Raw genomic sequence first — 26,126 nt, 5'->3', positions numbered from 1 at the left:
TACATTAACACTTGGCCTATCATATAGTTCATCATGTCCTTCCCTTGTAATCAGGAGGAAATGTGTTTTTTATCACAGAAAAGCACAGGGAAGTTTGTAATCTTTTTCAAGAAAAGAATCTTGTAATAGGATGGGGAAGGAGGTTAAGAAAACAATAGATGTGTAAATGTCATTGGGGGGTATACATCTGTAAACCATTCCCTTCTGAAATGTTGGAAAGATTGCAATATAAATACTGCACCATCACATGTTTTCCTTTTGTCTAGCTCTTCTGTTGTCTGGAGTCTCATGAGATGAAATGCACACCCCGAAACAGCATCCCCTTGAACCACAGTGGGAGGATATTACACTATTTTGTGGCCCCACTTGCTCTATTTTAGCCCCCAGTATTTTCTTCTGCAGGTGCCAGGTCTGGTCAGGGATGAAGCTCAAAGTTAAAACCAAATCAATTACATACACAGGTGGTTACACTATAATGTGTTTGAATCTGAAAACCAGAAAAATGCCTTGCGTTAGAATGCTTCCAGAAAGTAGTAGGAAAAATCTTCAGGGTGGGATGATGCCAGGGTAAACAGTCATGTGCTGCTTCAAATGCAACTGACCCTTTCATGCTTACTCCTTCACATATTTATTTTACTGTTTTCCAGGTTTAGCACAAAGCAAAAAAAGTGCAGTATTTTGACTACAAAGGAGGGTTAGTTATACTGTCTAGGCATGAAAATAAAAAATGGTGAAGATCAGTTTCATGTTCAAAAGAAAATACGTATATATAAATATATATACATATGTGCATTTTACACATATATAAACAGTGATAGGGTCCCATGCTAAAGTGCTTTTGGGGCTTAGGCAGTTTACACAAACCAGTGCGTTTAAGACAGTTGGGAATGGTATAGCCTGGACATATTCAAAAGCCAGATATTACCAAAATATGTCAGCTCTACAAAATTGGTAGATTTTGTGGGACTGTGAACCCAGTGTTGCCACGTATTTTAAAGAAGAAACCTGATATCTGATTCTGTGTGGTGTGTGTGTAATTTTCTGTAATTTTTGTTGCTTAATTTGACTTTCAGGCATCCAGATTGAGATTATATGAGTGTATTTTATTTTATTTTTTTTAGCTTCAATCACTTTTTATTTTTTTTTTATTTTTTATTTTTTATTTTTTTCCCCACACACACTGTATTTTATTTTTACAAGAGATAAATAGACTGACACCAAGCATTGTAAATGGATGACCACAACAAAAGCAACAATGATTGCAATTACCAAACATGAAACACACTCATACTATGTCATAATATTGACATTCAGTCCAGTAATCCTCCACTGTAACAGCTCCTTTACTTTGCAGTGAAAATTGATTTGTATATTCTTGGCCTCTGAGTCCACGTGGGATTTTTTCTTTTTTTTAAATTCAACCAGAAAGTCACAAAAATTATACTCATCCTCATCAGTTCACTCAGTCCCATGTAATTAATTTTTTTTTTTCATCTTGTTCTTTTGTTAGCACTTTTATGAGCTCATCAGTTTTTCATTAGAGTTCTGAAAATGCTTATTCATTCAGTTCAGCAGTACAGTCATGTACCAGAAACCTGTACTTGTCAGAGTCTTTTCCATGAATTTCCTGAAGATGAAACCCTTTTATAGGAACATATTTACAAAAGCATCAGAGTACACCCAGAACTGTCTGTAAATGACAAAAGACTTAAAAATGACCACGGTTAAAGATTTGATGAAAGTTCATAATAATGCAGTTGACAAGAAAATTAGTTATTTCTGAGATATACATTTTAAAGTAATGACTAGGATTATGACTTATAACATTACACCAGAACATATAAGATTTTTAGAAATTTCATGTAATGTCTGAAACATTTATATTAACATATTTCCATACAAATAACCCAATGAAAGTTTAGTATTAGTTGTTTTGTTTGTTTGTTTATACTGCAGGTTCTTATTAGTCATCAATTTTATACACATCAGTGTATACATGTCAATCCCAATCGGCCAATTCAGCACACCACTATCCCCACCCCACCACTGTTTTCCCCCCTCGGTGTCCATATGTCTGTTCTCCACATCTGTGTCTCAACTTCTGCCCTGCAAACCGGCTCATCTGTACCATTTTTCTAGGTTCCACATACATGCGTTAATATACGATATTTGTTTTTCTCTTTCTGACTTACTTCACTCTGTATGACAGTCTCTAGATCCATCCACGTCTCAACAAATGACTCAATTTCGTTCCTTTTTATGGCTAAGTAATATTCCATTGTATATATGTACCACATCTTCTTTATCCATTCGTCTGTTGATGGGCATTTAGGTTGCTTCCATGACCTGGTTATTGTAAATAGTGCTGCAATGAACATTCGGGTGCATGTGTCTTTTTGAATTACGGTTTTCTCTGGGTATATGCCCAGTAGTGGGATTGCTGGGTCATATGGTAATTCTATTTTTAGTTTTTTAAGGAACCTCCATATTGTTCTCCATAGTGGCTGTATCAATTTACATTCCCACCAACAGTGCAAGAGGGTTCCCTTTTCTCCACACCCTCTCCAGCATTTGTTGTTTGTAGATTTTCTGATGATGCCCATTCTAACTGGTGTGAGGTGATACCTCATTGTAGTTTTGATTTGCATTTCTCTAATAATTAGTGATGTTGAGCATCTTTTCATGTGCTTTGTGGCCATCTGTATGTCTTCTTTGGAGAAATGTCTATTTAGGTCTTCTGCCCATTTTTGGATTGGGGTGTTTGTTTCTTTAATATTGAGCTGTATGAGCTGTTTATATATTTTGGAGATTAATCCTTTGTCCGTTGATTCGTTTGCAAATATTTTCTCCCATTCTGAGGGTTGTCTTTTCGTCTTGTTTATGGTTTCCTTTGCGGTGCAAAAGCTTTGAAGTTTCATTAGGTCCCATTTGTTTATTTTTGTTTTTATTTCCATTACTCTAGGAGGTGGATCAAAAAAGATCTTGCTGTGATTTATGTCAAAGAGTGTTCTTCCTATGTTTTCCTCTAAGAGTTTTATAGTGTCCAGTCTTACATTTAGGTCTGTAATCCATTTTGAGTTTATTTTTGTGTATGGTGTTAGGGAGTATTCTAATTTCATTCTTTAACATGTAGCTGTCCAGTTTTCCCAGCACCACTTATTGAAGAGACTGTCTTTTCTCCATCGTATATCTTTGCCTCCTTTGTCATAGATTAGTTGCCCATAGGTGCGTGGGTTTATCTCTGGGCTTTCTATCTTGTTCCATTGATCTATGTTTCTGTTTTTGTGCCAGTACCATATTGTCTTGATTACTGTAGCTTTGTAGTATAGTCTGAAGTCAGGGAGTCTGATTCCTCCAGCTCCGTTTTTTTCCCTCAAGACTGCTTTGGCTATTCGGGGTCTTTTGTGTCTCCATACAAATTTTAAGATGATTTTTTCTAGCTCCGTAAAAAATGCCATTGGTAATTTGATAGGGATTGCATTGAATCTGTAGATTGCTTTGGGTAGTATAGTCATTGTCACAATGTTGATTCTTCCAATCCAAGAACATGGTATATCTCTCCATCTGTTGGTATCATCTTTAATTTCTTTCATCAGTGTCTTATAGTTTTCTGCATACAGGTCTTTTGTCTCCCTAGGTAGGTTTATTCCTAGGTATTTTATTCCTTTTGTTGCAATGGTAAATGGGAGTGTTTCCATAATTTCTCTTTCAGATTTTTCATCATTAGTGTATAGGAATGCAAGAGATTTCTGTGCATTAATTTTGTATCCTGCAACTTTACCATATTCATTAATTAGCTCTAGCAGTTTTCTGGTGGCAGTTTTAGGATTCTCTATGTATAGTATCATGTCATCTGCAAACAGTGACAGTTTTACTTCTTCTTTTCCAATTTGTATTGCTTTTATTTCTTTTTCTTCTCTGATTGCCGTAGCTAGGACTTCCAGAACTATGTTGAATAATAGTGGTGAGAGTGGACATCCTTGTCTTTTTCGTGATCTTAGAGGAAATGCTTTCAGTTTTTCACCATTGAGAATGATGTTTGCTGTGGGTTTGTCATATATGGCCTTTATTATGTTGAGGTAGGTTCCCTCTATGCCCACTTTCTGGAGAGTTTTTATCACAAATGGGTGTTGAATTTTGTCAAAAGCTTTTTCTGCATCTATTGAGATGATCATATGGTTTTTATTCTTCAATTTGTTAATATGGTGTATCACATTGATTGATTTGCGTATATTGAAGAATCCTTGCATCCCTGGGATAAATCCCACTTGATCGTGGTGTATGATCCTTTTAATGTGTTGTTGGATTCTGTTTGTTAGTATTTTGTTGAGGATTTTTGCATCTATATTCATCAGTGATATTGGTCTGTAATTTTCTTTTTTTGTAGTGTCTTTGTCTGGTTTTGGTATCAGGGTGATGGTGGCCTCATAGAATGAGTTTGGGAGTGTTCCTTCCTCTGCAATTTTTTGGAAGAGTTTGAGAAGGATAGGTGTTAGCTCTTCTCTAAATGTTTGATAGAATTCACCTGTGAAGCCATCTGGTCCTGGACTTTTGTTTGTTGGAAGATTTTTAATCACAGTTTCAATTTCATTACTTGTGATTGGTCTGTTCATATTTTCTGCTTCTTCCTGGTTCAGTCTTGGAAGGTTATACCTTTCTAAGAATTTGTCCATTTCTTCCAGGTTGTCCATTTTATTGGCATAGAGTTGCTTGTAGTAGTCTCTTAGGATGCTTTGTATTTCTGCGGTGTCTGTTGTAACTTCTCCTTTTTCATTTCTGATTTTATTGATTTGAGTCCTCTCCCTCTTTTTCTTGATGAGTCTGGCTAATGGCTTATCAATTTTGTTTATCTTCTCAAAGAACCAGCTTTTAGTTTTATTGATCTTTGCTATTGTTTTCTTTGTTTCTATTTCATTTATTTCTGCTCTGATCTTTATGATTTCTTTCCTTCTGCTAACTTTGGGTTTTGTTTGTTCTTCTTTCTCTAGTTTCTTTAGGTGTAAGGTTAGATTGTTTACTTGAGATTTTTCTTGTTTCTTTAGGTAGGCTTGTATAGCTATAAACTTCCCTCTTAGAACTGCTTTTGCAGCATCCCATAGGTTTTGGGTTGTCGTGTTTTCATTGTCATTTGTCTCTAGGTATTTTTTGATTTCCTCTTTGATTTCTTCAGTAATCTCTTGGTTATTTAGTAACGTATTGTTTAGCCTCCATGTGTTTGTGTTTTTTACGTTTTTTCCCCTGTAATTCATTTCTAATCTCATAGCGTTGTGGTCAGGAAAGATGCTTGATATGATTTCAATTTTCTTAAATTTACTGAGGCTTGATTTGTGACCCAAGATGTGATCTATCCTGGAGAATGTTCCGTGTGCACTTGAGAAGAACGTGTAATCTGCTGTTTTTGGATGGAATGTCCTATAAATATCAATTAAATCTATCTGGTCTATTGTGTCATTTAAAGCTTCTGTTTCCTTATTTATTTTCATTTTGGATGATCTGTCCATTGGTGTAAGTGAGGTGTTAAAGTCCCCCACTATTATTGTGTTACTATCAATTTCCTCTTTTATAGCTGTTAGCAATGGCCTTATGTAATGAGGTGCTCCTATGTTGGGTGCATATATATTTATAATTGTTATATCTTCTTCTTGGATTGATCCCTTGATCATTATGTAGTGTCCTTCCTTGTCTCTTGTAACATTCTTTATTTTAAAGTCTATTTTATCTGATATGAGTATAGCTACTCCAGCTTTCTTTTGATTTCCATTTGCATGGAATATCTTTTTCCATCCCCTCACTTTCAGTCTGTATGTGTCCCTAGGTCTAAAGTGGGTCTCTTGTAGACAGCATATATATGGGTCTTGTTTTTGTATCCATTCAGCAAGCCTGTGTCTTTTGGCTGGAGCATTTAATCCATTCACATTTAAGGTAATTATCGATATGTATGTTCCTATGACCATTTTCTTAATTGTTTTGGGTTTGTTTTTGTAGGTCCTTTTCTTCTCTTGTGTTTCCCACTTAGAGAAGTTCCTTTAACATTTGTTGTAGAGCTGGTTTGGTGGTGCTGAATTCTCTTAGCTTTTGCTTGTCTGTAAAACTTTTGATTTCTCCATCAAATCTAAATGAGATCCTTGCCGGGTAGAGTAATCTTGGTTGTAGGTTCTTCCCTTTCATCACTTTAAGTATATCATGCCACTCCCTTCTGGCTTGTAGAGTTTCTGCTGAGAAATCAGCTGTTAACCTTATGGGAGTTCCCTTGTATGTTATTTGTCGTTTTTCCCTTGCTGCTTTCAATAATTTTTCTTTGTCTTTCATTTTTGCCACTTTGATTACTATGTGTCTCGGCGTGCTTCTCCTTGGGTTTATCCTGTATGGGACTCTCTGCACTTCCTGGACTTGGGTGGCTATTTCCTTTCCCATGTTAGGGAAGTTTTCGACTATAATCTCTTCAAATATTTTCTCTAGTCCTTTCTCTCTCTCTTCTCCTTCTGGGACCCCTATAATGCGAATGTTGTTGCGTTTAATGTTGTCCCAGAGGTCTCTTAGGCTGTCTTCATTTCTTTTCATTCTTTTTTCTTTAGTCTGTTCCGCAGCAGTGAATTCCACCATTCTGTCTTCCAGGTCACTTATCCGTTCTTCTGCCTCAGTTATTCTACTATTGATTCCTTCTAGTGTAGTTTTCATTTCAGTTATTGTATTGGTCATCTCTGTTTGTTTGTTCTTTAATTCTTCTAGGTCTTTGTTAATCATTTCTTGCATCTTCTCAATCTTTGCCTCCATTCTTATTCCAAGGTCCTGGATCATCTTCACTATCATTATTCTGAATTCTTTTTCTGGAAGGTTGCCTATCTCCACTTCATTTAGTTGTTTTTCTTTGGTTTTTTCTTGTTCCTTCATCTGGTATATAGCCCTCTGCCTTTTCATCTTGTCTATCTTTCTGTAAATGTGGTTTCTGTTCCACAGGCTGCAGGACTGTAGTTTTCATTGCTTCTGCTGTCTGCCCTCTGGTGGTTGAGGCTATCTAAGAGGCTTGATGGGAGGCTCTGGAGGTGGGTAGAGCTGACTGTTGCTGTGTCGGTCAGAGCTCTGTAAAACTTTAATCCACTTGATTGTTACTGGGTGGGGCTGGGTTCCCTCCCTGTTGGTTGTTTTGCCTGAGGCAACCCAACACTGAAGCCTACCCGGGCTCTTTGATGGGGCTAATGGCAGACTCTGGGAGGGCTTACACCAAGGAGTACTTCCCAGAACCTCCGCTGCCAGTGTCCTTGTCCCCACGGTGAAACAGAGCCAGGCCCTGCCTCTGCAGGAGACCCCCCAACACCAGCAGTTATGTCTGGTTCAGTCTCCCCCAGGGTCACTGCTCCTTCCCCTGGGTCCCGATGCACACACTATTTTGTGTACACCCTCCAAGAGTGGAGTCTCTGTTTCCCCCAGTCCTGTCAAAGTCCTGCAATCAATTCCCACTAGGCTTCAAAGTCTGATTCTCTATGAATTCCTCCTCCCGTTGCCGGACCCCCAGGTTGGGAAGCCTGACGTGGGGCTCAGAACGTTCACTCCAGTGGGTGGACTTCTGTGGTATAAGTGCTCACCAGTCTGTGAGTCACCCACCCAGCAGTTATGGGATTTGATTTTACTCTGATTGCGCCCCTCCTACCGTCTCACTGTGGCTTCTCCTCTGTCCTTGGACATGGGGTATCCTCCTTGGTGAAGTCCAGTGTCTTCCTGTCGATGATTGTCCAGCAGCCAGTTGTGATTCTGGTGCTCTCGCAAGAGGGAGTGAGAGCACGTCCTTCTACTCCGCCATCTTTGTTAATCTCATATGAGTGTATTTTAAAAGCTCTTCATGGTCTTTATGTCTCACTCACAAGCCCCTGATTGATTAAGAGTTGATTGCGGAGGCCAATAGTTGCAGCACATTTAGTGCATAATAGACTGAGTTGTTTCTCAGTAAGATTCCAGTTAGTTATCTTTTTAAAGAAAAGAAATATTTCTTTTAATGGAACTCATGTTTATATTAGTATTTACAATTAGTAGTACTTTTTTAAAAAAAAAAAAAACAAGAGTTTTTAAAAACTAATTTTCTTGAAATCTTGATATCCTAGACTTCAGAATTTTTCTGTTTCTGTAGGTGCAATAAAATTCTAAAGACCTTAATGTGGTAATTCAGGGTGCTGTTTACCAACAAGTAAATTTATAATTGCTTGTGTTAATCTAGAAAATGAAAATAAATATGCTTGATACGCAAAAGGATATGGTCACACAAACTACCAAAGATTTACTTGGTGAGGACCATCTAGGCTTCCCAGAGCTAAAAGACATCTCAGTTCAGAAGAAGACACAAATAAACTTATGAACAGAACTGAGCACTGGAAGGATCCACCAGATAGAGTTTCCCAGAACCTGGGCTGATCAAACATCAGCTCTGTGTTCAGGAGGCTGAGATACCATAATGGAGTCAAAAAGAGAGCTGTCTTTTATTTTATTTTTTATTTTTTGGCCGCACCACACTGATTGTGTGATCTTAGTTCCCCCTCCAGGGATCGAACTGGCACCCCATACAGTGGAAGTTCAGAGTCTTAACCACTGGACGACCAGGGAAGTCCAGAGAGCTGTCCTGAGTAGTAGATTATGAGGACCTAAATTCCATTTCTAGTGCTGCCATTAATTAATTGGATTATTGATTCTTAATTTTAAATAAAGGAAAGTTCTGAATCACACTTTTTAGAAGATCTTGAGTACCCTGCCATATCTGCTTAGACCATTATCAAATTACATTTAAAAGGGATGTTCTTTTGATCAAAGAATATCTCTAGGGATGAGTTATATAAGGAGTGAGACTAGGTTTCTCTAGAAGAATGTTTAATTGCAAAATCTAGGATCAGTGTAAAAATTTTGTTCTATCTTGAGCCAGTCATTAATCATTACCTGGATAAGTATTTTACTCTTTTTATCCCGCCTTGTGAATAAAGATCAAGGCAACACTTATGCTAACTTCTCTGCTTTAAGACAATGCTCCTTCTCACTACTGAAGCACCTGAGTATCTTGGCAGTTCTTTATTTTGTGGATTGTTTCCTGACATCCATTTAGAGGTCACAAAGAATATGTATGTGAGTGGAAAGAATAATTGGCACATATGGAGAATGGAAAAGATAACTAGCAGAAATTCAAGACTATTTTCCATTTGGAAAGATCAACTTCTGCCATCAAATAGATTCAGTCACATACTTCTGGTTGGTTCCTGCTGACTTGTCTTTGTTTATGTTTAAGGAAATATGGGAAGAGTTACTAAATTAGCTAGAAGACCATTGGGCATAGGCTTCAGATTTCTATTATCTATAAATATTTATCAAGCACATGCCATACGTAAGGCTCAGTGAAGAATGTAGCTATAGTATGAGACACTGACGTTGCCCTTGAAGTTCTGAAACTAGAAAGGGAAGCGGAAGCAGCATGTCCCAAGTTCAGTCAAGGTGGCTGCAAGTACTTTAGCGATTGTAAAGTTAGAGATTTTACAAGAGGCTAGAGGGGCTTCATGATGGAGATAAAAGCCTTTGGAGATGACTGGGGAGAAGAGTGTGGTGAACCATTGGGGAAGGGTGGACATAATGAGCAATGTATCTTAGACTGCAAAGCAGCCTGGCAGTTCCTCTTTGTTGGACATCTACATGACCTATATTGCCTCAGCTTCTCTCACTGATGCTCTTTCTCCTCCCCTGGGGTCACTCCTATGCACTATAATCATTGCAAACCTGTACTACTATAAGTGCACTCTCGTTTTCATGAAAATATTTGTCTTTCTAGAATCTTGCTATAATGTGTATCAAAGAAATTCTTGAAATGGAATAAGAATCACAAAAGGGGTGTCACATCATGAAGCCTGAGATGTTTGTGTGTAAGAGAAGTGTGTGTGTGTGTGTGTGTGTGTGTGTGAGAGAGAGGGAGAGAGAGAGAGAGAGAGAGGGAATAATTTTGCAGTTTTGGAGCCAATGCTTGCCACCATTTTTCCCACTTGGAACTCTTTTTACAGTCTAAATTTTAGCTCTTTTCTGAAGGAGATTATCTAGTGCAAATAAGACAACCAACATTCAAATACATGTTCCCTTACTTATTAGGTGGTGGCCTTGGGCAACATACTTCTCTAAGACTCATGTCAAAGAATAACACAGAAGTTTTTAATTAATTGTCTGGGATGCAAGGACAGTTCAATATCTACAAATCAATCTATGTGATACACCACATTAAGAAATAGAAAAATAAAAATCATATAATCATCTCAATAGATGCAGAAAAAGCTTTTGACAAAATTCAATATCGATTTATGATAAAAAAGTCAGCAAAGTGGGTATAGAGGAGACATACCTCAACATAATAAAGGTCATATATGATAAGCCCACAGCTAACATCATATCAACAGTGAAAACTGAAAGCTTTTCCTCTAAGATCAGGAACATGACAATGATGCCCACTCTCATCACTGTTACTCAACATAGTATTGAAGTCCTAGGCACAGCAATCCAAGAAGAAAAAGAAATAAAAGGAATCCAAACTGGAAAAGGAAGAAGTAAAACTGTCACTGTTTGCAGATGACATGATAAACATTCATGACATAAAAAATCCTCAAGACATCACCAGAAAGCTACTGGAGCTCATCAATAAATTCTGTTAAGTTGCAGGATACAAAATTAATATACAGAAATCTGTTGCATTTCTATACACTAACAATGAAAAAATCAGAAAGAGAAATTTAGGAAACAATCCCATTTATAATTGCATCAAAAAGAATAAAATACCTACAAATAAATCTAACTAAGGAAGTAAAAGACCTGTACTCAGAAAACTGTAAGACACTAATGAAAGAAATTGAAGAAGTTACAAACAGATGGAAATTATACTGTGTTCATGTACTGGAAGAATTAATCTTGTTGAAATGACCATACTACCCAAAGCAATCTACAGATTCAAAATAATCCCTATCAAAATATTAAGGACATTTTTCACAGAACTAAAAGAAATAATTCTAAAATTTGTATGGAGACACAGGATACCCTGAATAGCCAAAACAATCTTGAGAAAGAAGAACATATCTGGAGGTATCATGCTCCTGATTTTAAACTATATTACAAAGCTACAGTAATCAAAACATTATGGTATTGGCACAAAAACAGACACATAGATCAATGGAACAGAATAGAGAGCCCAGAATAGAACCCACACTTACATGAGCAATTAATCTATGACAAAGTCACCACTAACATACAATGGGGAAAAAAGACTCTTCAATAAATGGTGTTGGAAAAACTGGACAGCTATATGCAAAAGAATCAAACTGGGCTACTCTTGCACACCATGCACAAAAATATATTCAAAGTGGGTTAAAAACTTAAATGTAAGACCTGAAATCATAAAAATTCTGGAAGAAAACATAGGCGTATGCTCTTTAACACTGATCTTATTAATATTTTTTTTATGATCTGTCTTCTCAGGCAAGGGAAACAAAAGCAAAAATAAACAAATGGAACTACATCAAACTAAAAATGTTTTTCACAGTGAAGGATACTATCAACAAAATGAAAAGGCTACCTACTGGATGGGATAAGATATTTGCAAATGATATATCTGATAAAGGGTTACTATCCAACATATACAAGGAACTCAAACAACTCAAATTAAAAAATCAAACAACCTGATTAAAAAATGGTCAGAGGATCTGAATAGACATTTTTTCCAAAGACATACAGATAGGCCAATAGGCACAGTAAAGATGCTCAACATCACTAATAATCAGGGAAATGCAAATCAAAATCACAATGTGATATCACCTCACACCCGTCAGAAACTCTATTTTCAAAAAGACAACAAATAACAAGTATTGGGGAGGATGTGGAGAAAAAGGAAGAATCATGCACTGTTGATGGGAATGTAAGTTGATAAAGTCATTATGGAAAACAGTATGGAGATTCCTGAAAAATTAAAACTAGAACTACCATATGATCCAGCAATTCCACTCTGGGGTATTTATATCAAGAAAACCAAAACACTAATTAGAAAAGATATATGCATCCCTATGTTCATTGCAGCATTATTTACAATAGTCAAGATATGGAAACAACCCAAGTGCCCATCAATAGATGAATAGATAACAAAGATGTGTATTCTGTAAAAAAGAATGAAAATTTGCCATTTGCACCAACATCGATGGACCTGGTATTATGCTAAGTGAAAAAAGTCAAACAGAGAAAGACTAATACTGTATGATTTCATTTATATGTGGAATCTAAAAAACAAAACAGATGAAGAAAACATAAAACAGAAACAGATTCACAGATACAGAGAACAAATTGTTGCCATAGCCGTGAGGGATGGAGAAGTAAAGAAATAGGTGAGGGAGATTAAGAGGTACAAACTTCCAGTTGCAAAATAAATGAGTCATGAGTATGAAATGTACAGTGTGGGGAATATAGTCATTAACTAAAAAAATAGAAATAATTAATTGTCTACATGCAAATAAGGGAAAATAGCTAATAGATGGTCATCAATGTAAAAAGGGAAAATAAAAGGATCATAAGAGAGATAAGAGAGAGGGAAAGTATTGTAGGCAGTTAGGTTATAGTAAGTCTTGCTTTACCATTTTTGTTATTGTCATTATAGTGATTGTTTGGCAGCTAGCAAAGAAGCTGCTATGGTCATGGGTGGTGTATCTTCAAGTATGCTAACCAGAGTCATTGATAACTACAATTTTTTTTTTTTTTTTATGTTTGAATCCAGTATAACCATAGTTTTTGCTGATGTATTCTCAGTCTTCATATCACTCCCAAAACACCTTTGAGTGTTTAGCTATGGAGTATTACATGATGGACTATTTTTTCTGTATCCTTCTGTTAGTACCTGCAGCATGTTTTGCATCATGATTCCTTGCTCACTTTCCCCATCTATCCAATGAAGTCAGTAACACCATGTCATTGGGTTTTCATGATGGGTAAATGAGATACTGCATGCAAAGCTCTAAAAATGATACTTCATTCAAAATAAGGAGTTAGTAAATGCTATTTCATCATCACTATCCTCATCATTATTATTACTACTGAAGAACCCTGATTTATAGAGCATAGAGGAATTATTTCAACTTTCCAAACCCTAGAAAACATTCTGCTGTAGTGCCCATATCTTGGTTAAGAAAACCTAAGCACCTGCTAGAGCATCCTTTCCATGAAAACCAAAACAAAAGGACATTAAGAAGAGGATCCCAAGTTTTTCAAACTTCTTAAATAAAATCACTCTTTGCTCAAGGAGCACATCTCAAATAATCAAAATCTCCTGGTTTTCTAAGGTGAATTTTTCCTGGATCTAGCTCTAATTTCCATCTTCCTCTTTTTACTCTGTAATGGCATGAGATGTTTTCAAAAACATGTCAAAGAGTCAAGTCTCTAAAGGAAGAGCAAACTGTGCACACATCATTCAAAAAGCCTACAGCCGAATCCCCAAACCAGTCATTCAAGAATGAAATTCCATATTGTGAGCAAGGAGCTCAAGCATTTCCCATACTGCACCCCAAAATGAGATGAACCTTATCTGCCAACATTATTGCTAACTTCTCCTGTGGTCACAGGGTCTTTTGGTGACCAAAAGCCTTGATCACATCATAGGAGAGAATAGTTGTCCCTAGAGTGTTGCCTCCTTTTCTTGCCACTTACTTTATTAGAGTCAGTGGAAAAGAAATGACAAAATAGGTTTGAAAGACTAATATGTTATAAATACATTTTCCCTTTGAAATCTGTGGTTTGCTTTGTTTCGTTTTTGATTTCTGGCTTTTTCTTAGCTCCTCTTGGAAAAGTCATTGCTCTTGTCCAGGAAGAGGCAATAAAAATCTACACAACTTTAAAATTTACTCTCTCTCAGTCTCTCTCTCTCCCCTTCTTCCTTTTTTAAAGACACTACTATTTATAATTAATAGTTATGACAGATGCCCTTCCTTCCTTGGGGACAATTCAAGGCTTTGTTTACCTTGTTAATTACCCTAGGACAGTTTCTGATTTCTTCTGGAGAAAAGCCATACAAAGGTACTTTTGTTCAATCTTTATTGCTGCTTATCTGACAGTTCTCTAACAATGCAGAAGGGAAAGTACTCACTGAACTCTGATCCTCTTCTTTTGGTATTGTATCCTAGGATAGATAGCATTGATTCAGTTCTCGGGGCATGTAGAAGAAAGTCAGAGGTCTAAGTAAAGCTGCAGGTTAACACACATTGAGCACTGACGATCTGCCAGACAAAACACAAGAGTTATGTTGTACATGAATTTTTTTTAAAGTCATACCAACCCATTTTACAGATCAGAAATTTTATGCCTAGAGAGTTTACATACCTTTCCAAGAAGCAGTTCTACAAATTTACACTCCTATGTTCATTGATATATCACTTCTTGTATGTCACTTTTTTTTTAAGGTACCAATGTAGTCATCACTTGAGGAAACATTTATTGGATGATTTACTTGGGGAGCAGCCTGATCTGAATATATTTTCAGTAACTACCAGTTTGGGGTATTTTGTCATCTCAAGCCCCTTATTAGAAGCTTCTGAGATGATGAATAAAGCTGAACAGTTGATTTGCATTTTTAGGTACCCACCATAGGACTTGATAATGCTGATCATTTCTTCTTCTTTGTCTTCAATAAGGATTCAGTAAATGCTCATTCACTAACTCATTACCACAATAATTTTACAACTAAGAAAATTCTATTCCTTCCCAAGAATTTAATCTGTTCTGAAATTTTTTACCTTATTCTGAAACTTTGTTACCCTTTCATTGACTTCTTCTTGGTCTATTATTATCTTAAAGAAATCATAGTATGGAGAAGGCACCAGTCTATCATAAGGGAAACCTGCATGACCTTTGCTTTGTTGTTTCTAATCTTTTTGAACGTTGGGCAAATCGTAGGGACTCAGTTTGCACACATGTTGGTTGAACACAGCGTCACCCACTCTGCTGATTTCACAAGGTATTTGTGAGAATTAAATGTTCTAAACTATGTTCTTTGGGAGAAAATCTTTCCAGACAGTGATTTTACTTCACTGGGCAGTCCCCTCTGCAGGCCTTCGACAGCTTTCATATTCTAAGGCCATGTGCTCAGGATGGAACCAACAGAGACAGTAAGATTCACTTCTACTTAAATGTATATTTACACTATTCAAAGTTGCCCCAAAAAGCCCCACCTCAGACCCAAACCTGAAAATAATGAGTAAGATATATGAAGAAGTTTATTGCTTAATTATTCTGTGAAAAATAACAGGGCTATATCTGGAACAACAGCTGCAAGTGGGGAAATATCTTTTTATTGCAGTAGTCAATAATGTTTTGATTTAAGAACATGGCAGACATAAATCTGGGCATTACAAGTTCAAGAGTCAGTTGACATGACTTATAGACATGCTTCACATATGCTGAATGCAAGCTCTAGGCCTTCATTAATCCAGATGAATTGAGCAAACGACTGATGTCTGACCTGAATGTTTGTCCTTTGATGATTGAAGGCAGATACATTGATGTGTGTTGTTGCATAAGCCACACAGAGAAATGAACCTATAAATCCCAAGCAATAAAATGTATTGCAAGAGAAGTAGATACTAGAATAAAGACAAGTTACAAATGCAATACATTTTTGTTTCATGATTTGTATAACATCGTGTTGCCCTAATGTTTTAGTGTTTTAAATGTAACTGGCCTCAGGCTAAAAAATACATTAAATGGACTCTTGTCTTTATATAATACTCCAAATCTAAAGAGTTTAGGACCCAGTGATTTAAAAGGGCATTTTTATGTATTGCATTACTGTACTTGTGTCTCAAGAGATAAAAATGTTCTGAGCCAATGAGGGTGAATACATTAATTTTGCTCTGTAGGTAGAATAAGGCAGCTTATTCCCCAGATGGACCACTATCAGCTCTAGTGATCTGAATCAGCCTCCTAACCTCTCAACTTCCAGATGCAAGAAGAACTTCTTTACTGGGCTGTTTGCCAACACCTGAAAGTTAAGCATGCAAAAAACAGGAGTATGTCATTTCGCTCTGTCTTCATTGTCAAACACAAACAGTGATTGAAATCCAACAATGTGTCAGGTGTTGTATTCGGGTACATATTACAGTGCCTGCCAGGTGTAATAGAAGGGAATGTGTTGGGGTCAGATGTATTAGGTTTGAATTTCCCTGACACTTACTAGAGTGACCATGTTCCCCCATTCAAAATTCTCTTCCTCCTACTCCTTAGTCAGAAGTGGCAGTTATCATTTGAATTGTAAGGAGGCTTACAACCTAGAAGAGAGAGGCAAAACAGACACAAATAACTACAAATATAAGGTTTTCGTGTTGCTATAAGAGATACACAAAAAGCTAGAGGAAATCATATAAAACAAGATGGCTTTTCGTGAAGGTAAGGGTAAGGGATTGGATTAAGAAGAGCTTTATTGCAATGACTGTTTTAGCTGGAATGAGATTGATTATGAAAAATGAGACAGTTTCTGACAGGTGAATATGGATGAGAGGACATTCCAAGTAGACCAATAGATTCGGCAAAGTTTGGAAGGAAAGAATAGATGTCCTTTGCCAACATGAAGTTATACAACATCTCTGTATGTTAGTGAGTTGCTACTCAGAGTGTGTGGTCTGTGGACCAGAAGCATCACAGTAATCTGGGAGCTTTTTAGAAATGCAGAACTTCCAGCCTTACTACAGTCTCACCAAATAAGAATATGCATTTTAACAAGATTCCAGGTCATTCATACATTACAGTGAAGTTTGAGAAGCACTGGTTTAGGATGCATATAGAGTGTCCTCAAAGATAAGATCAAAAAAATATAAAATGTTAAGTCAGGAAGGTCCTTAGGAGCTGTCTACCTTGACATTTGGTTGAGGAAACTAGTTAGAAAGTGGTTGATCCTAATGGACTTGAACTTCTGTTTCCTGACATCAATGTAGAACTTTTTTCACTGCACCATATTGACAACCTTCAATACAGGACTCAAGATTTTAACATGGTGTATTAGGAAGTGAAGAACAGTTGAAGGTTTCTGATTAGATGAGTGGGAGAAAAATAATTGGAATTTAGGAAGATAAATCTAGTGGGAAAGTATAGAATAAACTGAAGGAGAAAGAACCTAACTAAGAAGATATTTAAACAGTCTTAAGGAGAGTGAGAAGTAGAAAAATGAGAACCACTTGGAAGTTAATATTCTCCACCTACTTCTTTTGTGTTAAAGCTTGTAGATATATTTGACTCTTTCTACCTTGACTCCTTGCTCCAATCCATCATGTAAAAACACTACAATATTTCTCAAATAACAGTTTCAACAATGAACTTTTCCCTCAAGAATATTTAATGGCTTCCTATGGCCAGTAACTGTCCACATACCTACCATGTTTTATACTCAACCCACTAACCACTGCCTCCGTGACATCATCTCTACCTGGAACATCTTTGCTTTTGTTCACTAATTAGGCAATTCAAACCATCCAGTCATTCATTCATGCACCCAATAATCCATTTATGTCATACATATTTAATTAATCTCATTGTGTGCTAGGCTGTCTGCTATGATGGTCCATATGATAGACTTATCTTCATAAAACTTATAGTTCAGCACTTATGGAGGTTCTGCTGTATATTGGGCATGCAGCTAGATGTGCTAGATAAATGAAATATAATATCTGACCTTAGATGGGATTCTTGTGAGGTGTGTTCAAGATGGAAATAGTGGGTTCAAGTGATTTGTTGACATTGCATATTGTGGTCTGTTATTTGTGGATTTTGTTAACCTGCTGCTGTTTACATATTGAGGTTTATTATGTTGATGAGGATATCTTTGTATTCATACGAACAAGTCCTGTTCAAATAAGGAAAATGATAAGATACATTTAAAACCAATGTCCAGGTCCATCGACTTTGGTCTGTTAGGTGATAGAAATGCAAGATAACTTTGGTAATCAAGCCAAAAAAGCCATCATATATTTCACTGAGAAGCACTGTGAAGACTGGCAGACTTTTACATTGTTATTATTGTTTTTTTATATAAGAAAATTCATAGAAGAAGTAGATCCTACTTCAGAAACACTCCATTCGTATTGTTTGTTTATCTGAAGTGAGAGTCCTTAAGCTATGGGTGTGGAGGAACTGTAATTAACATTGTGCCCTGGAGTAGAGCCCAGGCTACCACTCAACAATTTGCAGGCCTCTGTAAAAAATGGACCAGTTTCCTCATATTGAACAAAATATCAATGATACTTTCTAACATTTCTCAATTGTCCAGTACGCCCTTGTTTTATCTCACCTTCACAGGAACCGAGGAAATTCTTGCTCATAAGAAGTAAAATGTGGTGAAAATGGCTTATGGTAAATTTTCCAAGGAAAAACATTCAGTTCTCTGAGTGGCCAGTCTGTTTAGTTAAATTGTCAGGAATTCTCTGAAGATTTATACTTGGGTGGAAGAACTTCTCTCTTTCCAGATGCTGAAGTTGTAGAAAAGAGCAGTCATTTCTCTTTTAATTCTTGTTGGAATTAAGGAATCTTGTTGAAACTTATGAAATTTGAGTGACTGACTTAGTGCAATTTGAAAGTCCTTTTGGGGGATGTACCTACAGTCCTTGCTGTTGGGAGAAGAAATGCTATTTTGGGATGTTTTAATTTGAGCACAGCTGGTTATCTAGGCTGAGTATCTCTTTTAAGTTCAAGACGTTCCATGTTATGCTTTGACCTTTTGGGATAGAGAATAATGAAGAACCACCAGACATGGACTACACCCAGTTCTGCAAATTACTTTAGAGGCAGAGAAGAATGACTACAGGGCGTGACCTTGGGAACTGTATGTGTGTGATAAGAAATGCCGAGTGTGGAATCCCTCTGAACATGCTCAGAAAAACAGAAAGAAGCTACTTAGTGGGATTGAGGTGATGCGTGGAAGGGGAGAGTGATTCTATTTCTAGAACTATTCTCGCATTTTCTTGCATTTTTAACACCTTACATTTACTGAAGGACGTTTTCGGTCCATGACTTCATTCAGTTTCCAAAGAGACTTAATTTCATCTTTAAATTGTTTCCCTAAGTGAAGGCTGAATTCTCCCCCCAGATTAAGCTATTCTTTTCTTTTTCTTTTGAATTTTCAAGTTTTGACTCGCACAGCTAGGTGGACGATTTTTATATCAAGGATGTTTTACATAATAGTTCTCAGAGACCGTGTTCCCCAAATATATGAGTAAGTATTAGGGGGAAAGACAAAATAAGGAGAGGTATTTTCATCTTCTCTTTTCAAATAGGAGAAATAAAAGACACAGTACTTTAAAGATTCTTCTTCCATGAATTGTCTTTGCTGTAAAGGAATCAGTATTACCTTCTCTCAGTTTTATTAAAGAAAAAGGAAGACATCACAAAAGCAAACACAAAAGAAAGCCCTGAAAGTCCTGTGTTTCCTTCCTTTTTCTGGACAACAGCAGCCAAACAAAGACATGAATTTACTTACTAACTGGTTGTACAGCCCATGACAGAACCTAAAGTGGTTAAGCAAAATTTTCTGTGACGGGAAACAGTGGCATTGAGATACAAATGAACCTCTTTAAGAACACTACCAAATGTAAAATAGATAGTGGGAAGCAGCTGCATAGCACAGGGAGATCAGCTCAGTGTTTTGTGACCACCTAGAGGGGTGGGATAGGGAGGGTGGGAGGGAGACACAAGAGGGAGGGGATATGGGGATGTATGTACACATATAGCTGATTTACTTTGTTATACAGCAGAAACACAACATTGTAAAGCAATTATACTCCAATAGAGATGTTAAAAAAAAGAAAAAAAAGCAAGGGAGGCTCAAAGGAGGCAGTTTTTGTTTGTTTGTTTGTTTTTGTTTATTTTAAGGAGGCAGTTTATTGAAGGGCCTGGAACCTTGGGTATAGTGTCAGTCAAATACCTCCCATAGGAGGGGAGGTTCACTCCTAATGTATCCACATGTTCAATGACTTCCAAAAGGCCATCTATGGTCCCTGTGTCTACAGAAGGAAGGTTTCCAATGGATCATAGTGAAATTGGGAAAAAGAAAAAAAAAAGATTAAGTGGTCTTTCATAAAACGTTTATTCCAATTTAAGTTCGTTTCTTTATTCTGATATTTTATAGGTTAAATTGCTCTTTCCTTTTTAGAAAATGGCTTTGATAGTTAACGGAGAGCTTGTGTGTGTGTTCATGTGTGTTTGTGTGTGTGTGTAATATCCTTAGTTGGTGAAACATACACACACACACACACAATTTATTTTTAAAATAGTAGTAGTCCATGAAATCTCAAATTCTAGGATATTCTGCCCTAGGTTGACTAATGATAAGGTCTGTTAAAAAATCAGGGACAATTTTTCTCTTTAATTTTTATGTTCTGTAGTAAGAAAAAAAGATTGGCACTTAGGAAATTGATTAATATATAAATAATTCCTGGGGCTTCCCTGGTGGCGCAGTGCTTGAGAGTCTGCCTGCCAATGCAAGGGACACGGGTTCCAGCCCTGGTCTGGGAAGATCCCACGTGCCGCGGAGTAACTAGGCCCGTGCGCCACAACTACTGAGCCTGCACATCTGGAGCCTGTGCTCCGCAACGAGAGGCCGCGATAGTGAGAGGCCCGCGCACGGCGATGAAGAGTGGCCCCCGCTTGCCACAACTAGAGAAAGCCCTCGCACAGAAACGAAGACCCAACACAGACAAATAAATAAATAAATAAATAAATAAATAAATAAATAAATAAATAAATAAAAAATAATTCCTGTTTTCACCTGTGTTTTGGAAATACTTGTACTGAACAAGAAGCACTAGAGTTAAATTAAGATTTTAAAATTATGGAATTAAGAGACCACAATCATAGGAGAAATTCTAACGATTTTGAGATTTTTATGCTATAAAAGTAACAACATATTTGAGTATCATGAAAATGGTGCCAAATGCTTCCCACTTCTATTCTTTTCACAGGTAATAATAATAGCAACAATAACTGTATGATACTCTGTTTAAAAAAGATTCTGAAGAGGTCTTAGAGTCATTGTCTGAATGCTCACTGCAGCTCCAGAGGAGGGGAGAGTAGGGGTTGTTAAACCCACTTTACAAAGGGGAAAATCTAGGTTGAGAGAGTTAAAGAGATTTTCCCCAGGTCAGAGCAGGTTTAGAGCTCAGGGTTGGGTCATAAGTGTGTGTGACTCCTCTCCCTTTTGCCACCATCAGTTACCGATCAGTTACTCCATCAGTTCAACAAAAATAAACATGGAGGAAGCTATGGAAATCATTTTAAACCTTTGCTTTACTGAACTCCTAAGATTACTTTTTTCATTTCTGTCAAGTTATTGCCATTAAATTTATCATGGAAGTTAATAGAAATTTTAAATTTTCTTTACAATGAAGCAGATTATACATGTTTACAGCCCTTTCTTTCATTTTAAAATGTTCCTCCACAAGCAGTGTTTACAAGGCAAGGGGCTGTGGAAAAGTGCAGCTATGGATTGTGATTGCAGCTCCAAAATTTAATATATATGACCTTGGATCAATTACTTGACTTCTCTGAACCTCAGTTGTCTCATTTGTGAAATTTAAATTAATTGTGTGAAAAATGCCTGGCCTAGCAACCTGCCCATAATAAGTGCTTAGAAAAGGTAGTGTCCCTCCTTCTCCTCCTCCTCCTCCTCATCATCATCAACAATAGTATTAAAATATGGCAGCCTCAGAAATGCAGATTGGAATAATTGAGGGAAAAAGTGCTGAACGGAGGAAACAACCACCTGTCCTGGAGGAACTGGACATGGGAGATAATATAAACAAAGGAAGTTGAGAAATCCAACTTCAAAATCAAGAGCTAATTTATTAACTTGGGCTTCAGACGACCTTAACCCATGGCAGAAAATTTCACAGACAGGAATCTCGGCAAAATTGCCATAATATGGACATGCTTTCTTTTCCTCTATTTCATCTTTATTTTAAATCTCCTCTCCCACCACTCACCTCATTTCCAGCTCTCAGATACAACTTCTTATTTTACCTCTGGTTCTTTTTAAGACTTGTCTGTAAATACTGCTCCCATTCTTCTTGCTCTAAAAAAATATAAACATTGATGTGTATCAACTATTATTTGACTGCATCAATGATTTCAAACTAAACTCTTCAGGTATAGTTCATTATTTAGAACCAAATATTTATTTTTTTAAAAATTAACCTACAGAAAAGTCACAAAAGTGGTAAAATGCATCCCTATACTTTGCACTGAGATTTACCAATTTTTAAACTTTCACCACATTTGATTTAACTCTCCCTGAGTCCATTTTTCCTGTTAAAAATATTCAGTGAATGCTGGTCATACATAAACTTTGATTATATTTTTATTCATTCAAGTTAATGATAGTGCCAGCAATAGATTTGATAATGAAGTGAAACACACCATCCTACCTCCCCCATCTCCCATCTCCCAGGAGTTCCAGGTACTCAGAGAGAAAGGACTGGAAAACCTTATTGAAGTATTTCATACTAAAGTGTGAATGAAGTCTAACCACCTGAGGGAGCATTTGCACTTAATAAAATGAGGTGGTTAATCCACTTAAGCCTGTAACTGTGGATATAGATTGGGTATGTTTGACAATATATTTGAGTAGCAAATTTCTGCTGATCCTTGCCAGTCCAAAATTATGTCCTCTGGTCTTTCCCTGCCATATGCATTTTAACTACACACTAATGTTTCCTGTATCCCTAACTTATCCTTGAAAGTGGCTCTGTGGTCTGCATGTGGCAAATAAAAACTGGGGTATGGACTTTGAAAATCAGAACTGACCCAGGAAATCCATTTTGTGTGTGGTTCTTATATCTAAATGTGTAAGTGACATAGTCATTTCTTTGGGATAAATTATGGTTTTGGAGACATAGGCAAATATTTGCAACCATAAATCACTAATCTAGGTTTGGGGAGGGGCCCATGTATTTCATAAAGTAAGACATGCCTGTGTTCCCATTCCCCATAAGCATTTTGGTTAAATGTGAATCAGAGTTTGGGCTTCCTCTTAGACATGCTGACCTGGGCCTCCCAGCACAGCTGCAGGCTTCTAAAGAGGTTACTCTGAAGAGTGATCCTACATATCTGATGAACCACAGGATGTCAACAAGACACACCCATTGGCCCACATTTGGCAGACTCCAAAAAAGAATGTAGCAATGAGCTCGCAGCAAGCCAAACCAACACTGACCATAGTAACAGGCTCTTCCAAGTGGGTGCGGCCAAGTGGATCACACTGAAAAAGAATAGGCCCTAGGATAAATCTGTATTAAATAAAAGAAAAACAGGGCTTAACTGTCACAAAGAATGAAAAGGAGCTGTGGACCCTTTCATCATCACCAGGGTTTGAGAGGGTGTTGACTGTGCAATATTGTTCCAACCTCAAGCTTTTTCCTTGTATTGAGAATCTTAAGAGTGAGGGCAGGAGGTTTAAACTCATGTTGGCTATACCACACCTCAAAATCCAGGACAGGGTGAGGTTCTTAAGTTGTAGCTTGATGAGAAAGGCTCAAATAACTTTTAATTTGGACTCAGAATAAAGAAAAGTTCATTTTCCGTAACTGCTATTCATTTTAACACACAAAGGTATAAGAGTGTAATCTTCTTTTCATCAGTGGGTGCACTATTTGTTCAATCCCTCTTTACACACACACATGCACCATGCACATACATACAAGCCATGGATGAACACTAAGAAGTACATATAAGACTGCGTGACAATTACACAGGTAAATATAATATTATTCAGCAACACACATGCAAGGTAAAGGAGGAATATATATGATAATTGAAAAAACAGTCCTTCCGCCGAAAGGTTGTGTAATTGTACTGTGAACTGTGAGCGAAAAGATTGTGTATCCATGGCTTTGGAGAGTTTTCTGAAACACTAAAGAAGGTCTGGGTTTACTTTTACTATAATTGAGTTCTAGGACTAATTTATCATGTTCTAGAAGCTGAAAATTGATTAATCCTGGTGAATATGTCTGAGAAATCCAAGCTGTCTCCTCTATCTCTGTCAATGGTCTTATCATGCCCCTCACACCCAGCTTAAATCAAAAGGCAATCTTTGATTCTTTCCTACTAATGTCTCTCCCATTCATTTAGGGGTTTTTTGTACCTTTTTCTTCCAAATGTTTAAGTGGCCAGTCCTCTTTCCTTTTCAGTCACCACCAAACGATTCAGACACATAACCTCAACCCTCTTCCACAGCATTCTGCTGGGGGTTCCTTCCTTATTTTCCAACCTCCAAATCTTTTACTCAGTTCTCAGATCATAATAATGGTGTTTAAACCACTGATTTTGAATATGATAACGCTCTACTGAGAAACTGTCACTTCATATTTTGTACAACACCTAGTTCAACATTCTCGGCCTGGCTTTCAAAGCTCTTTGTTGTTTGCTTCCACCACAATACTGTGAACTTTATTTCCATTATCTTCTAATACCACACACACCATTACTGCAGTCTGTTTGTTTAACAACTGGACACAACATGGTCATTTCTGTTCAACAGCCTACAACCTGCTTTTCTTGCAACAAAATGTCATCTCTCATTGCTTTTCTAAATCCATGCCACTTTCTAAGGTCCAGATAAAACTCAGTGCTCTAAGAATTCAGCTGTGACAACACTAGTCCTCAGTTATGTGCTTCTGTGCTAATTATTTCATCAATGATAATCTCAGTCAAACACATTATACACACTCACAGGTGCACATGCATACCACACATTGCCTTTAGATGGTCACTGTAGTTTCAGATGAATTTGTTTGACTAATTAGAGAAGGAAAATTCTTTGAGGAAAGGGACCATACTATAGAAATAAATGCCCCTATATATACCCTAAAACAACCAGCCTAATGCCATATACAGCATACAGAATTTGGTAAATTCTTATTCTGGAATGAATTAGAATTGACTATAAATAGAATATTTATTTTAAAAAAAAGAACATCACATTAATCAAACTTATCAAATTTAGCTTTATTCTGGACAAATAGAGTTTTGATCTTTGGATGCAATAATACTGAAAATATCATGACATTTTCCACTATATTTTGCTAAGAACTTTCCTATGGAGTAGAATATTGTTTCCACATGGAAGCATTATCAGGTAAATGCTGTTATCATTTCACACAAGAGGAAGCTATCTATCAAGTTCACACTCTAAATCGAATCCTTACCCTAGTCTTAACACTAATCCTAAACCCAAGCTTGAATTATGATAATAGGCTTAAATCTAGTTCTGTCTTAACTCTAGGTCTAGCCCACACTTAGCCCAAGTTTTAGCCTTAACCCTAAACCTAACCATAAACCTAGCCTTAGCTCTAGGCTTAGCTCTAATCTAGCCTTAACCTAACTCTAACCCTAACCCTAACTCTAGCTCCTATCCTAGTCCTCTTAACTCTAACAACAATCTTAATCTTACTTCTAAAGTAATCATAGTCCTAGTCCTTAACCACAGTCCTAATCTTAATCTTAATCCTACCCCTAAGTCTAGCCATAAACCTAACCTTCAGTACCAGAAATATTTGAAAAATAACCATCATTCTTTTATCAGTTAATGCCTAACTTTCAAAAAGAGAGAAACACAAGTGGAGGAAACTTTTCTCATGAATATATGTTTATAAGTTTCCCCAGTAGGCCTTTTGGACTTCTTGATAAACAAACAAAGATCATTGTTTTTCATCTTTAGGAGTCTAAGATGATCACTGTAGCTTCAGATGGATTTGTTTGACCAATTAGAAAAGGAAAATTCTTTGAGGAAAGGTACCATGCTATATAAATAAATTTCCATATATATACACTCTACAACAACTAACATAATGCCATGTACGACATATAAAATTTGGTAAATTCTGTATATAACTAAGTTGCGTGAGATGAAGTTCTACTCAGCAATCCCTATTGCTTTTGAAATGATTAATGAAAAAATGATCAGAAATATAAGATGGCCATTGTAATGTTTTGAATTGTGCCTCCCCCCAAAAAGATATGTCTAAATCTGGAACTTGTGAATGTGTTACCTTATTTTTAAAAAGATGTAATTAAGTTAAAGATCTCAAGATGAGATCATCCTAAGTCCAATGACAATT

The sequence above is a fragment of the Eubalaena glacialis genome, chromosome 13 (genome assembly GCF_028564815.1).
Source record: "Eubalaena glacialis isolate mEubGla1 chromosome 13, mEubGla1.1.hap2.+ XY, whole genome shotgun sequence".
NCBI classification, from domain to species: domain Eukaryota; kingdom Metazoa; phylum Chordata; class Mammalia; order Artiodactyla; family Balaenidae; genus Eubalaena; species Eubalaena glacialis.
This window is presented reverse-complemented; position numbering follows the sequence as displayed.